Here is a 15,733-nt window from a genome sequence, read left to right as displayed (position 1 = left end):
TTCGGTGAGTCGGCCTCAGGGGTTCGGCGGAGGTCAAAACACACCCGACTCATCGTGTAAATACAAACATAATGGGTGAATAATGTAAACTATCGGCGTATTACGGATACGGCAACAGCTGACTGGTTTGCAGGTGTGTATTTTGTTGTGAGTTTATGCACTGTGTTGGTTTTGTTCTTTGAACAAGGTGAAGTTCATGCGCGGTTCATTCTGTGCACCAGTAAAAAAACATGGTAACACTTTAGTATGGGGAACATATTCACCATTAATTAGTTGCTTATTAAGATGCAAATTAGTAACATATTAGCTCTTAACTAGTCATTATTAAGTACTTATTAATGCCTTATTTGGCATGGCCTTATTACAACCCTAACCCTGGCCCTAACCCTCTAACACTAACCCTAACCAAATAACTATAAATTAAGTCTTTGTTACTTAGAATATGTTCCTCATACTAAAGTGTTACCAAAAACATACAACTTTGTCTTGAATTTGAAAAAAAATTATTTATTTTTTTTCACTAAAGAAGGGTTCGGTGAATGTGCATATGAAACTGGTGGGGTTCGGTACCTCCAACAAGGTTAAGAACCACTGCTCTAAACACACTTTAGATCAGGGGTTCTTAACCTGGGTTCGATGGAACCCCAGGGGTTCGGTGAGTCGGCCTCAGGGGTTCGGCGGAGGTCAAAACACACCCGACTCATCGTGTAAATACAAACATAATGGGTGAATAATGTAAACTATCAGCGTATTACGGATACGGCAACAGCTGACTGGTTTGCAGGTGTGTATTTTGTTGTGAGTTTATGCACTGTGTTGGTTTTGTTCTGTGAACAAGGTGAAGTTCATGCGCGGTTCATTTTGTGCACCAGTAAAAAAAACATGGTAACACTTTAGTATGGGGAACATATTCACCATTAATTAGTTGCTTATTAAGATGCAAATTAGTAACATATTAGCTCTTAACTAGTCATTATTAAGTACTTATTAATGCCTTATTTGACATGGCCTTATTACAACCCTAACCCTGGCCCTAACCCTCTAACACTAACCCTAACCAAATAACTATAAATTAAGTCTTTGTTACTTAGAATATGTTCCTCATACTAAAGTGTTACCAAAAACATACAACTTTGTCTTGAATTTGAAAAAAAATTATTTATTTTTTTCACTAAAGAAGGGTTCGGTGAATGTGCATATGAAACTGGTGGGGTTCGGTACCTCCAACAAGGTTAAGAACCACTGCTCTAAACACACTTTAGAACAGTGGTTCTTAACCTCGGTTCGATCGAACCCTAGGGGTTCGGTGAGTCGGCCTCAGGGGTTCGGCGGAGGTCAAAACACACCCGACTCATCGTGTAAATACAAACATAATGGGTGAATAATGTAAACTATCGGCGTATTACGGATACGGCAACAGCTGACTGGTTTGCAGGTGTGTATTTTGTTGTGAGTTTATGCACTGTGTTGGTTTTGTTCTGTGAACAAGGTGAAGTTCATGCGCGGTTCATTTTGTGCACCAGTAAAAAAAACATGGTAACACTTTAGTATGGGGAACATATTCACCATTAATTAGTTGCTTATTAAGATGCAAATTAGTAACATATTAGCTCTTAACTAGTCATTATTAAATACTTATTAATGCCTTATTTGGCATGGCCTTATTACAACCCTAACCCTGGCCCTAACCCTCTAACACTAACCCTAACCAAATAACTATAAATTAAGTCTTTGTTACTTAGAATATGTTCCTCATACTAAAGTGTTACCAAAAACATACAACTTTGTCTTGAATTTGAAAAAAAATTATTTATTTTTTTCACTAAAGAAGGGTTCGGTGAATGTGCATATGAAACTGGTGGGGTTCGGTACCTCCAACAAGGTTAAGAACCACTGCTCTAAACACACTTTAGAACAGTGGTTCTTAACCTCGGTTCGATCGAACCCTAGGGGTTCGGTGAGTCGGCCTCAGGGGTTCGGCGGAGGTCAAAACACACCCGACTCATCGTGTAAATACAAACATAATGGGTGAATAATGTAAACTATCGGCGTATTACGGATACGGCAACAGCTGACTGGTTTGCAGGTGTGTATTTTGTTGTGAGTTTATGCACTGTGTTGGTTTTGTTCTGTGAACAAGGTGAAGGTCATGCGCGGTTCATTTTGTGCACCAGTAAAAAAAACATGGTAACACTTTAGTATGGGGAACATATTCACCATTAATTAGTTGCTTATTAACATGCAAATTAGTAACATATTGGCTCTTAACTAGTCATTATTAAGTACTTATTAATGCCTTATTCGGCATGGCCTTATTATAACCCTAACCCTCTAACCCTGGCCCTTACCCTCTAACACTAACCCTAACCAAATAACTATAAATTAAGTCTTTGTTACTTAGAATATGTTCCTCATACTAAAGTGTTACCAAAAACATACAACTTTGTCTTGAATTTGAAAAAAAAATATTATTTTTTTTTCACTAAAGAAGGGTTCGGTGAATGTGCATATGAAACTGGTGGGGTTCGGTACCTCCAACAAGGTTAAGAACCACTGCTCTAAACACACTTTAGAACAGTGGTTCTTAACCTCGGTTCGATCGAACCCTAGGGGTTCGGTGAGTCGGCCTCAGGGGTTCGGCGGAGGTCAAAACACACCCGACTCATCGTGTAAATACAAACATAATGGGTGAATAATGTAAACTATCGGCGTATTACGGATACGGCAACAGCTGACTGGTTTGCAGGTGTGTATTTTGTTGTGAGTTTATGCACTGTGTTGGTTTTGTTCTGTGAACAAGGTGAAGGTCATGCGCGGTTCATTTTGTGCACCAGTAAAAAAAACATGGTAACACTTTAGTATGGGGAACATATTCACCATTAATTAGTTGCTTATTAAGATGCAAATTAGTAACATATTAGCTCTTAACTAGTCATTATTAAGTACTTATTAATGCCTTATTTGGCATGGCCTTATTACAACCCTAACCCTGGCCCTAACCCTCTAACACTAACCCTAACCAAATAACTCTAAATTAAGTCTTTGTTACTTAGAATATGTTCCTCATACTAAAGTGTTACCAAAAACATACAACTTTGTCTTGAATTTGAAAAAAAATTATTCATTTTTTTCACTAAAGAAGGGTTCGGTGAATGTGCATATGAAACTGGTGGGGTTCGGTACCTCCAACAAGGTTAAGAACCACTGCTCTAAACACACTTTAGATCAGTGGTTCTTAACCTGGGTTCGATCGAACCCTAGGGGTTCGGTGAGTCGGCCTCAGGGGTTCGGCAGAGGTCAAAACACACCCGACTCATCGTGTAAATACAAACATAATGGGTGAATAATGTAAACTATCGGCGTATTACGGATACGGCAACAGCTGACTGGTTTGCAGGTGTGTATTTTGTTGTGAGTTTATGCACTGTGTTGGTTTTGTTCTGTGAACAAGGTGAAGTTCATGCGCGGTTCATTTTGTGCACCAGTAAAAAAAACATGGTAACACTTTAGTATGGGGAACATATTCACCATTAATTAGTTGCTTATTAACATGCAAATTAGTAACATATTAGCTCTTAACTAGTCATTATTAAGTACTTATTAATGCCTTATTCGGCATGGCCTTATTATAACCCTAACCCTCTAACCCTGACCCTAACCAAATAACTATAAATTAAGTCTTTGTTACTTAGAATATGTTCCTCATACTAAAGTGTTACCAAAAACATACAACTTTGTCTTGAATTTGAAAAAAAAATATTATTTTTTTTTCACTAAAGAAGGGTTCGGTGAATGTGCATATGAAACTGGTGGGGTTCGGTACCTCCAACAAGGTTAAGAACCACTGCTCTAAACACACTTTAGAACAGTGGTTCTTAACCTGGGTTCGATGGAACCCTAGGGGTTCGGTGAGTCGGCCTCAGGGGTTCGGCGGAGGTCAAAACACACCCGACTCATCGTGTAAATACAAACATAATGGGTGAATAATGTAAACTATCGGCGTATTACGGATACGGCAACAGCTGACTGGTTTGCAGGTGTGTATTTTGTTGTGAGTTTATGCACTGTGTTGGTTTTGTTCTGTGAACAAGGTGAAGGTCATGCGCGGTTCATTTTGTGCACCAGTAAAAAAAACATGGTAACACTTTAGTATGGGGAACATATTCACCATTAATTAGTTGTTTATTAACATGCAAATTAGTAACATATTAGCTCTTAACTAGTCATTATTAAGTACTTATTAATGCCTTATTCGACATGGCCTTATTATAACCCTAACCCTCTAACCCTGGCCCTAACCCTCTAACACTAACCCTAACCAAATAACTATAAATTAAGTCTTTGTTACTTAGAATATGTTCCCCATACTAAAGTGTTACCAAAAACATATAACTTTGTCTTGAATTTGAAAATATATATATATATATTTTTCACTAAAGAAGGGTTTGGTGAATGTGCATATGAAACTGGTGGGGTTCGGTACCTCCAACAAGGTTAAGAACCACTGCTCTAAACACACTTTAGAACAGTGGTTCTTAACCTGGGTTCGATCGAACCCTAGGGGTTCTGTGAGTCGGCCTCAGGGGTTCGGCGGAGGTCAAAACACACCCGACTCATCGTGTAAATACAAACATAATGGGTGAATAATGTAAACTATCGGCGTATTACGGATACGGCAACAGCTGACTGGTTTGCAGGTGTGTATTTTGTTGTGAGTTTATGCACTGTGTTGGTTTTGTTCTGTGAACAAGGTGAAGTTCATGCGCGGTTCATTTTGTGCACCAGTAAAAAAAACATGGTAACACTTTAGTATGGGGAACATATTCACCATTATTTAGTTGCTTATTAACATGCAAATTAGTAACATATTGGCTCTTAACTAGTCATTATTAAGTACTTATTAATGCCTTATTCGGCATGGCCTTATTATAACCCTAACCCTCTAACCCTGACCCTAACCAAATAACTCTAAATTAAGTCTTTGTTACTTAGAATATGTTCCCCATACTAAAGTGTTACCAAAAACATACAACTTTGTCTTGAATTTGAAAAACTTTTTTTTTTTTTTTTTCACTAAAGAAGGGTTCGGTGAATGTGCATATGAAACTGGTGGGGTTCGGTACCTCCAACAAGGTTAAGAACCACTGCTCTAAACACACTTTAGAACAGTGGTTCTTAACCTCGGTTCGATCGAACCCTAGGGGTTCGGTGAGTCGGCCTCAGGGGTTCGGCGGAGGTCAAAACACACCCGACTCATCGTGTAAATACAAACATAATGGGTGAATAATGTAAACTATCGGCGTATTACAGATACGGCAACAGCTGACTGGTTTGCAGGTGTGTAATTTGTTGTGAGTTTATGCACTGTGTTGGTTTTGTTCTTTGAACAAGGTGAAGTTCATGCGCGGTTCATTTTGTGCACCAGTAAAAAAACATGGTAACACTTTAGTATGGGGAACATATTCACCATTAATTAGTTGCTTATTAACATGCAAATTAGTAACATATTAGCTCTTAACTAGTTATTATTAAGTACTTATTAATGCCTTATTCGGCATGGCCTTATTATAACCCTAACCCTCTAACCCTGACCCTAACCCTAACCAAATAACTCTAAATTAAGTCTTTATTACTTAGAACAGTGGTTCTCAAATGGGGGTACGCGTACCCCTGGGGGTACTTGAAGGTATGCCAAGGGGTACGTGAGATTTTTTTTTAAATATTCTAAAAATAGCAACAATTCAAAAATCCTTTATAAATATATTTATTGAATAATACTTCAACAAAATATGAATGTAAGTTCATAAACTGAACATCAAATCAAGTAGGCTATTCATTCATTCATTACCATAAACCCAGAGTTTCCCCCATGCCATGACGGCTTGACCCTCACTAAAATGTCTGTCAAAAAGAACTGTGAAAAGAAATGCAACAATGCAATATTCAGTGTTGACAGCTAGATTTTTTTGTGGACATGTTCCATAAATATTGATGTTAAAGATGTATTTTTTTGTGAAGAAATGTTTAGAATTAAGTTCATGAATCCAAATGGATCTCTATTACAATCCCCAAAGAGGGCACTTTAAGTTGATGATTACTTCTATGTGTAGAAATCTTTATTTATAATTGAATCACTTGTTTATATTTCAACAAGTTTTTAGTTATTTTTATATCTTTTTTTCCAAATAGTTCAAAAAAGACCACTACAAATGAGCAATATTTTTGCACTGTTATACAGAAATCAGAAACTGATGACATAGTGCTGTATTTTACTTCTTTATCTCTTTTTTCAACCAAAAATGCTTTGCTCTGATTAGGGGGTACGTGTATTAAAAAAATGTTCACAGGGTGTACATCACTGAAAAAAGGTTGAGAACCACTGACTTAGAATATGTTCCCCTAGTGTCCAAATAACTCTAAATTAAGTCTTTGTTACTTACAATATGTTCCCCATACTAAAGTGTTACCAAAAACATATAACTTTGTCTTGAATTTGGAAAAAAAAAAACATTTTATTTTTCACTAAAGAAGGGTTCGGTGAATGCACATATGAAACTGGTGAGGTTCGGTACCTTAGATGGAATTTTTGTTACAAAGTTGACATTTAACTCGATGGTTAACAAATGCACTATAACAACTTCTTGATGAAGATTGAAGATGGAGGATGGTGATGGTACAGTAGAGGGATGGCGCTAAGAAAAGAGGCAGTGGAGTGGAACACTGTCTCTGACCTCAATATGGACTCTTTTCATTCATTCATTCATTCATTCATGTTCCTATTGTTATGATTCACACCCGAGGCTCTCTCGCATTGTTACTGTCATCAAGTCATCCACATGCTGCCGCGAGGTGACATCATACGCAAATACGGTGTTATCGTTCACTGTTAAGGCGACTTCTCCAGGGTGTACCCCGCCTTTAGCCCGAATGCAGCTGACCCCGAAAGGGACAAGCGGTAGAAAATGGATGGATGGATGTTAATGCTGATGACAGCCAACTCTACATGCCTCTAAAGCTGACCAACACGCCGGATTGTAGTCACCTGGAGGCGTGTCTTAATGAAATTAAACAATGGATGTCCAGCAACTTTTTGCAACTCAACGCTAAGAAAACGAAAATGCTGATTATCGGTCCTGCCAGACTATTTAATAATACCACCTTAACATTTGACAACCAAACAATTACACAAAGCGACTCGGTAAAGAATCTGGGTATTATCTTTGACCCAACTCTCTCATTTGAGTCACACATTAAGAGTGTTCGGCCTTCTTTCATCTCAGTAATATCGCTAAAATGTGTCCCCTTTTGTCCACCACCAACGCTGAGATCATTATTCATGCGTTCATTACATCTCGTCTCGATTACTGTAACATATTATTTCCAGGTCTCCCTATGTCTGGCATTAAAATATTACAGTTTGTGGCTGCTAGACTTTTGACAAGAACAAGAAAGTTTGATCATATTACGCCTATACTGTATATACCTTTATAGACCTATATAAATATATATCTATATATGTATATACCTATACTGGCTCACCTGCACTGGCTTCCTGTGCACTTAAGATGCAACTTTAAGGTTTTACTACTTACGTATAAAAAACTAAACGGTCTAGCTCCATCCTATCTTGCTGTTTGTATTGTACCACATGTTCCGGGAAAGAAATCTATACGTTCAAAGAACTCCGGCTTATTAGTGATTCCCACAGCCCCCCCCAAAAATCTTTGGGCTTTAGCGCGTTTTCTATTCGGGCTCCAGTACTTTTGAATGCCCTCCCGGTAACATATAGAGATGATACCTCAGTAGCAGCATTTAAGTCCCATCTTAAAACTTTAAAATAGACCCCTTTTTAGACCAGTTGATCTGCCGTCTCTCTTTTCTGCTCTGCCCCCCTCTCCTGCGTGGAGAGGGTATCAAGTGACCACGGAGGACGCGCTAGCTGTTCCAAATCGGGACCCAGGATGGACCAGTCCTCTTTGCATCAGTTGGTGACGTCTCTGCGCTGCTGACTTGTCTCCATTCAAGATGATCCCCTGCTGACCTCCCGATGGACTGGACATTCACATGAAGTCCGGACCCTGGGTGGACCACTCCTTATGCATCAGTCGGTGACGTCTCTGCGCCCTGACGTGTCTACGTGCAAGAGGATCCCCTACTAGCCCCACTATGGACTGGACACTCACATTATTAACTAGATCCACTCGACATCCATTGCATCGGTGACCCAGAGGGGGTCCACACATCTGCGGTACCTTTCAAGGTTTCTTGTTGTTCCCATTGGGTTGAGTTTTTTCTTGCCCTGATGTGGGATCTGAGCCGAGGATGTCGTTATGGCTTGTGCAGCCCTTTGAAACATTTGTGATTAATGGCTATATAAGTAAACTTTGATTGATGGATTGTAGTCAACCTTTGACACTGACGCACCTCACAGCATGTTTGTGCTTATCGCTGCTATCTGTGAACCTGAGTGGTAATGCAATACTAGCTGCTGTATAAATGATAAACATAAATGACCATTCATACATTTCTATAGCGTGCCATGATTCTTATCGTTATGGGTGGGCTGGAGTCTATCCCAGCTGACTTTAGGCGAGAGGCGGGGAACACCTTGGACTAGTCACCAGCCAATCGCAGGACACTCTTTGATTTACTGCTCTGTGTGCCTTGTAATTACCCAAAGGGGACAAATAAAGTGTTTTGAATTAAACTTAATTGAATATATACAGTCCAAAAACAGTCAAATGTTGTTTTTATGCATATTTTACTTGTTTTTGGCCTAAATTGAGCATTTTTAAGCATAACAATGCTTACTACACCCACACACGACATGATTAGCCATTGTGTGTTACATTCCTCTTTAGGGTGGCGTGGCTCAGATGCTGGAGCGGTCCACCAGACACTTGAGGGTTCATGGTCTGAATCAGCTTGCGCCATCTTAGTCTGTTGTGTCCTTGGGCAAGACACTTCATAAATATATTTCATAACAACTTCTTCATCCGGCAAGGACAAGTCACAGGTGGAGAAAATCCTCAGTGCTGAACTCTGTAGAATTTGCACCTGGCTCGCTGACAACAAGCTATCCATACACTTGGGTAAAACGGAATCCATCCTATTTGGGTCCCACATCAACCCTAAGAAAGTCAATGACTTCACTATAAAAGTGGGTGACATTGTTATCACCAGGAAAGATGAGGTCACCTATCTGGGTTCCATTCTAGAGGCTAATCTTTCCTGTGATAAAATGGCAACCAAGGTAATCAAAAAAGTCAACCAACAAACGAGATTTCTCTACAGAATCTCCTCTCTGGTCAACAAAAGCACCATGAAGATTCTAGCGGGAACTCTCATTCAACCTTTTTTTGATTACGCATGCACCTCCTGGTACCCTAGCACCTCCAAATCCCTCAAATCTAGACTCCAAACATCCCAGAACAAGCTAGTCAGATTACTTCTAGACCTCCACCCCAGATCACACCTCACTCCTACCCACTTCTAGAAAGTGGGCTGGCTCAGGGTGGAGGACAGAGTAAAACAACTTGCATTGAGCCTAGTCTATAAAATCCGCTACACCTCCCTGATACCGAAGTACATGTCAAACTACTTCCTTAACGTAAATGACCGCCATAACCACAACACCAGGGGGAGCTCCACTAACCACGTTAAACCCAGATTCCGACCTAACAAAGGTCTTAACTCATTCTCTTTCTATGCCACATCAATATGGAATGCACTCCCAACAGGTGTAAAAGAAAGGGCATCTCTATCCTCCTTCAAAACCTCACTAAAAGAACACCTACAGGCAACTACAACCCTAAACTAACACCATCCCTTCCACATAATACCTCTTCGGATTGTAAATAATCAAATGTAGACACTTTTTCTTATACCTTCTGATCTCTCTCTATGTCCACTACTTGCTGCTACCAAGTCAGTCCTACACTGTTTCAATGTCCATTTATCTGATGATGCAATTGTTGATGCTGATTGTTGATGACTGAAGTGTTGATACCAACCAAACCTAACCCCCCCCCCCCCCCCTCCATATCCCACACCCCGTATTGTAAATAATGTAAATAATTCAATGTATACAGAGGTGGGTAGAGTAGCCAGAAATTGTACTCAAGTAAGAGTACTGTTACTTTAGAGATGTATTACTCAAGTAAAAGTAAGGAGTAGTCACCCAAATATTTACTTGAGTAAAAGTAAAAAGTATGTTGTGAAAAAACTACTCAAGTACTGAGTAACTGATGAGTAACATACACACTCATATCATATATATATATATATATATATATATATATATATATATATATATATATATATATATATACATATACATATATATATATATATATATATATATATATACTGTATGTATATATATATATATATATATATATATATATATATATATACATAGATACATATACATTGATATATACAGTATATCATTTATATGTATTTATTTTGCTGTTTTTGTTTACATGTTAAAGGTGTTTTAATGAATATACATGCATGTTTAACACATATAGATTCCTTTCTTTCATGAAGACTAGAATATAAGTTGGTGTATTACCTGATTCTGATGACTTGCGTTGATTGTAATCAGACAGTAGTGATGATAACGTCCACGTTTTCAAATGGAGGAGAAGAAAAGTTCCTCCTTTCTGTCTAATACCACATGAAAGTTTCCAGCTTCCATATTCGTTTTTATATACTTTACAAGAAATATATTGGCGTCAAACTCCGTAGCTTGCTAGCTTGTTTGCGCTGGCTTTCGGAGACTCTTGTTTTGAAAGCGCAGGCGCGATGGAGCGGCACTTTTATTGTGAAGACAGGAACGTCCTCATGTGCGGTCAGTCTTTAGGCTTTTGACAGGATGTATGGTTGAAATAAAAAAGTATATTTTTTCCTTCACACTTTTGATTGATTGATTTGAACTTTTATTATTAGATTGCACAGTACAGTACACATTCCGTACAATTGACCACTAAATGGTAACACCCCAATAAGTTTTTCAACTTGTTTAAGTCAGGTCATGTGACCACCTGGCTCTGTTTGATTGGTCCAACATCACCAGTGACTGCATCTGATTGGTGGAACGAAGTGAAACGTCACCAGTAAGGCAGGCATTTTGAAGATCTGTCTGACAGACCAAAACAAACAAAGCGTGCATTAACAGATCGATAAAAATTAGTAGCGAGTAGCGAGCTGAATGTAGATAAAAGTAGCGGAGTAAAAGTAGCGTTCCTTCTCTATAAATATACTTAAGTAAAAGTAAAAGTATGTTGCATTAAAACTACTCTTAGAAGTACAATTTATCCCAAAAGTTACTCAAGTAGATGTAACGGAGTAAATGTAGCGCGTTACTACCCACCTCTGAATGTATATACTCCATACTTGCCAACCTTGAGACCTCCAATTTCGGGGGGGGGGCCGTGGTCGTGGTGGGGCGGGGGCGTGGTTGGGGGCGTGGTTAAGAGAGGAGGAGTATATTTACAGCTAGAATTCACCAAGTCAAGTATTTCATATATGTATGTATATAAGAAATACTTGACTTTCAGTGAATTCTAGCTATATATATACATATATATATATATATATATATATATATATATATATATATATATATATATATATATATATATATATATATATATATATATATATATATAAATATATATATATATATATATATATATATATATATATATACATATATATATATATATATATATATATATACATATATATATATATATATATATATATATATATATATATATATATATATATATAAATATATATATATATATATATATATATATATATATATATATATATATATATACATATATATATATATATATATATATATATATATATATATATATATATATATATAAATAAGAGAAATACTTGAATTTCAGTGTTCATTTATTTACACATATACACACACATAACAACCATCTACTCATTGTTGAGTTAAGGGTTGCATTGGCCATCCTTGTTCTATTCTCTGTCACTATTTTTCTAACCCTGCTGAACACCCTCTCTGATGATGCATTCTGCTCCGTCTCCTTGTTGTGTGCGCAGTTGTGCACTGCACTCTCTAAAAGCCGTAGATGTTATTGTCACATATGCATGTACAGTAGATGGCAGTATTGTCCTGTTTAAGAGTGTCACGACATTGCTGTTTAGGCAGACGAACTGCTTTACGGTAGACAAAAATGTGACTGCTGTTGTTGTGTTGTTACCGCGCTGGGAGGACGTTAATGAAACTGCCTAACAATAAACCCACATAAGAAACCAAGAACTCGCCCTCGATCATTCTACAGTTATAACGTGATTGGGCAGGCACGCTGTTTATATTGTGGGAAAGCGGGCGTGAAAACAGGCTGTCGACACGTCACTCAGGTCCGCCTGAATTTCGGGAGATTTTCGGGAGAAAATTTGTCCCCGGAGGTTTTCGGGAGAGGCGCTGAATTTCGGGAGTCTCCCGGAAAATCCGGGAGGGTTGGCAAGTATGATATACTCTGATGATGGGGACGGCGTGGCGCTTTTGGGAGAGTGGCCGTGCCAGCAATCTGAGGGTTCCTGGTTCGATCCCTAGCTTCTACCAACCTAGTCACGTCCGTTGTGTCCTTGAGCAAGACACTTCACCCTTGCTCCTGATTGTGGTTAGGGCCTTGCTTGGCAGCTCCCGCCATCAGTGTGTGAATGTGTGTGTGAATGGGTGAATGTGGAAATAGTGTCAAAGCGCTTTGAGTACCTTGAAGGTAGAAAAGCGCTATACAAGTATAACCATACTTGCCAACCTTGAGACCTCCGAATTTCGGGAGATTTTCGAGAGATAATTTGTCCTGGGATCTTTCGGGAGAGGCGCTGAATTTCGGGAGTCTCCCGGAAAATCCGGGAGGGTTGGCAAGTATGAGTATAACCCATTCACCATTTAACATTATCTTGTGTGATGACTGTGATGACATACTTGCCAACCCTCCCGAATTTTCCGGGAGACTCCCGAAATTCAGCGCCTCTCCCAAAAAACTCCCGGAACAAATATTCTCCCGAAAATCTCCCGATTTTCAGCTGGAGCTGGAAGCCACGCCCCCTCCAGCTCCATGCAGACCTGAGTGAGGACAGCCTTTTTTCATGACGGGAGGACAACAGGGTGACAAGAACTAAATCATCCAGACTAGAGATAAATTGTATTATGTTTATTTTACCTAAAAATAAATATATTAATAAAAAAAATTAAAAAAAATAAATACATTTTTACTATATTTTGCTAAAAACATCAAAATGAATTGTATTTTTATTTGTATTTTTTTGTATTACATCCAGCCATAGAATTATACATTAAAATAAACATATTTCAAATAATTGATTTTAAATTATCATAATTCATTTAAAATGACCATATTTGATTATTATAATAATTGCTTGTTTATCAACAACTTTAGCATTTTATTCATTACATTTTGAAACTCTCAGAAGCCAAGTTATGTTATATTCCTTAATATTTATTTATGCAAGTTTGAAGTATCAATTATCTAAACACAGTTTTGTTTGCATATTTTCAGGATGTAGATATATCTATATATATCTATATATCGCCTACTCAGTGGCCTAGTGGTTAGAGTGTCCGCCCTGAGATCGGTAGGTTGTGAGTTCAAATCCCGGCCGAGTCATACCAAAGACTATAAAAATGGGACCCATTACCTCCCTGCTTGGCACTCAGCATCAATGGTTGGAATTGGGGGTTAAATCACCAAAAATGATTCCCGGGCGCGGCCACCGCTGCTGCCCACTGCTCCCCTCACCTCCCAGGGGGTGATCAAGGGTGATGGGTCAAATGCAGAGAATAATCTCGCCACACCTAGTGTGTGTGTGTGACAATCATTGGTACTTTAACTTTAACTTTAACTATATATATATATATATATATATATAGATATATATATATATAATATGTATGAAATATTTTACTTGGTGACCAGCTGTCAATATACTCCTCCCCTCTTAACCACGCCCCCAACCACGCCCCGCCCCACCCCCGACCACACCCCCACACCCCACCTCCCGAAATCGGAGGTCTCAAGGTTGGCAAATATGCTGTATTATGATGTTAGTATATATTTGATAGTATATATCTGTATCATGAATCAATTTAAGTGGACCCCGACTTAAACAAGTTGAAAAACTTATTGGGGTGTTACCATTTAGTGGTCAATTGTACGGAATATGTACTTCACTGTGCAACCTACCGTATTTTCCGCACTATAAGGCGCACCTAAAAACCACAATTTTTCTCAAAAGCTGACAGTGCGCCTTATAACCCGGTGCGCTTTATTACGATTCATTTTCATAAAGTTTCGGTCTCGCAACTTCGGTAAACAGCCGCCATCTTTTTTCCCGGTAGAACAGGAAGCGCTTCTTCTTCTACGCAAGCAACCGCCAAGGAAAGCACCCGCCCCCATAGAACAGGAAGCGCTTCTTCTTCTACTGTAAGCTACCACCCGCCCCCGGAAGAAGAAGAAAAAACGCGCGGATATCACCGTACGTTTCATTTCCTGTTTACATCTGTAAAGACCACAAAATGGCTCCTACTAAGCGATCCGGTTCATAAAAAGACGCAATCTCTCCATCCGCACACGGATTACTACCGTATTTCACAGCTGATATTCCTGTGAACCGCACTGTGGAACGGGAGCACGTACGGTGAATATTCGCACCACAGGGAATGAGAAGTCATCCTTCACTGTGGTTCTAGCTTGCCATGCTAACTTCCTCCCATGGTGATATTCAAAAGGAAGACCTTGCCAAAAGAGACCTTTCCAGCCGGCGTCATCATAAAAGCTAACTCGAAGGGATGGATGGATGAAGAAAAGATGAGCGAGTGGTTAAGGGAAGTTTACGCGAAGAGGCCGGGTGGCTTTTTTCACACAGCTCCGAAGGCGAACACACCTTCACTAAGACGGGCAGATAGCGCCGGTCGACATACGCCAACATCTGCCAGTGGATCGTAAATGCCTGGGCAGATAGTTTCGGTCACAACTGTGGTCCGAGCTTTCCGGAAGGCAGGATTCACAGAACTGCTGCACAACAACAGCGACACTGAATCCGATGACTTCGACGAGGCGGAGCCGGCCATTTTTGGATCCCACGCTTGCGCAACTTTTCAATTCGGACACCGAAGACGAAGAATTCGAAGGATTTACGAATGAAGAATAACTTCAGAAGGTGAGCGCTATGTTTATTTTGTGTGTTGTGACATTAACGTTCGAGCAACATTATGTTGCTATTTATTGCTCTACACCATTTTGAATTTTACTATGTTTGTGATTGCACATTTGCGTACATTTTGGGACAGAGTTGTTAGAACGCTGGTTTTCAATATATTATTAAAGTTTGACTGAACTATCTGACTGTTTTTTTGACATTTACTTTAGCGCAGCGTTTTTTTGACATTCACTTTAGCGCAGCGTAGGCGCGGCTTATAGTCCGGGGCGGCTTATTGGTGGACAAAATTATGAAATATGTAATTCATAGAAGGTGCGGCTAATAATCCGGTGCGCCTTATAGTGCGGAAAATACGGTAAGTGTTGCTGAAAATGATGCAATTGTTGATGTTTATGCCTGCATGTTGTGTGAAAAAAGACACTTGTACAGTCATTGAATATGCTGTTTATCATGAGTTTGCTAGTTGACATTCAACTCGATTGAAAAAAAA

This window comes from Nerophis lumbriciformis, linkage group LG05, assembly GCF_033978685.3.
Source record: "Nerophis lumbriciformis linkage group LG05, RoL_Nlum_v2.1, whole genome shotgun sequence".
Classification (NCBI taxonomy): Eukaryota; Metazoa; Chordata; class Actinopteri; order Syngnathiformes; family Syngnathidae; genus Nerophis; species Nerophis lumbriciformis.
This window is presented reverse-complemented; position numbering follows the sequence as displayed.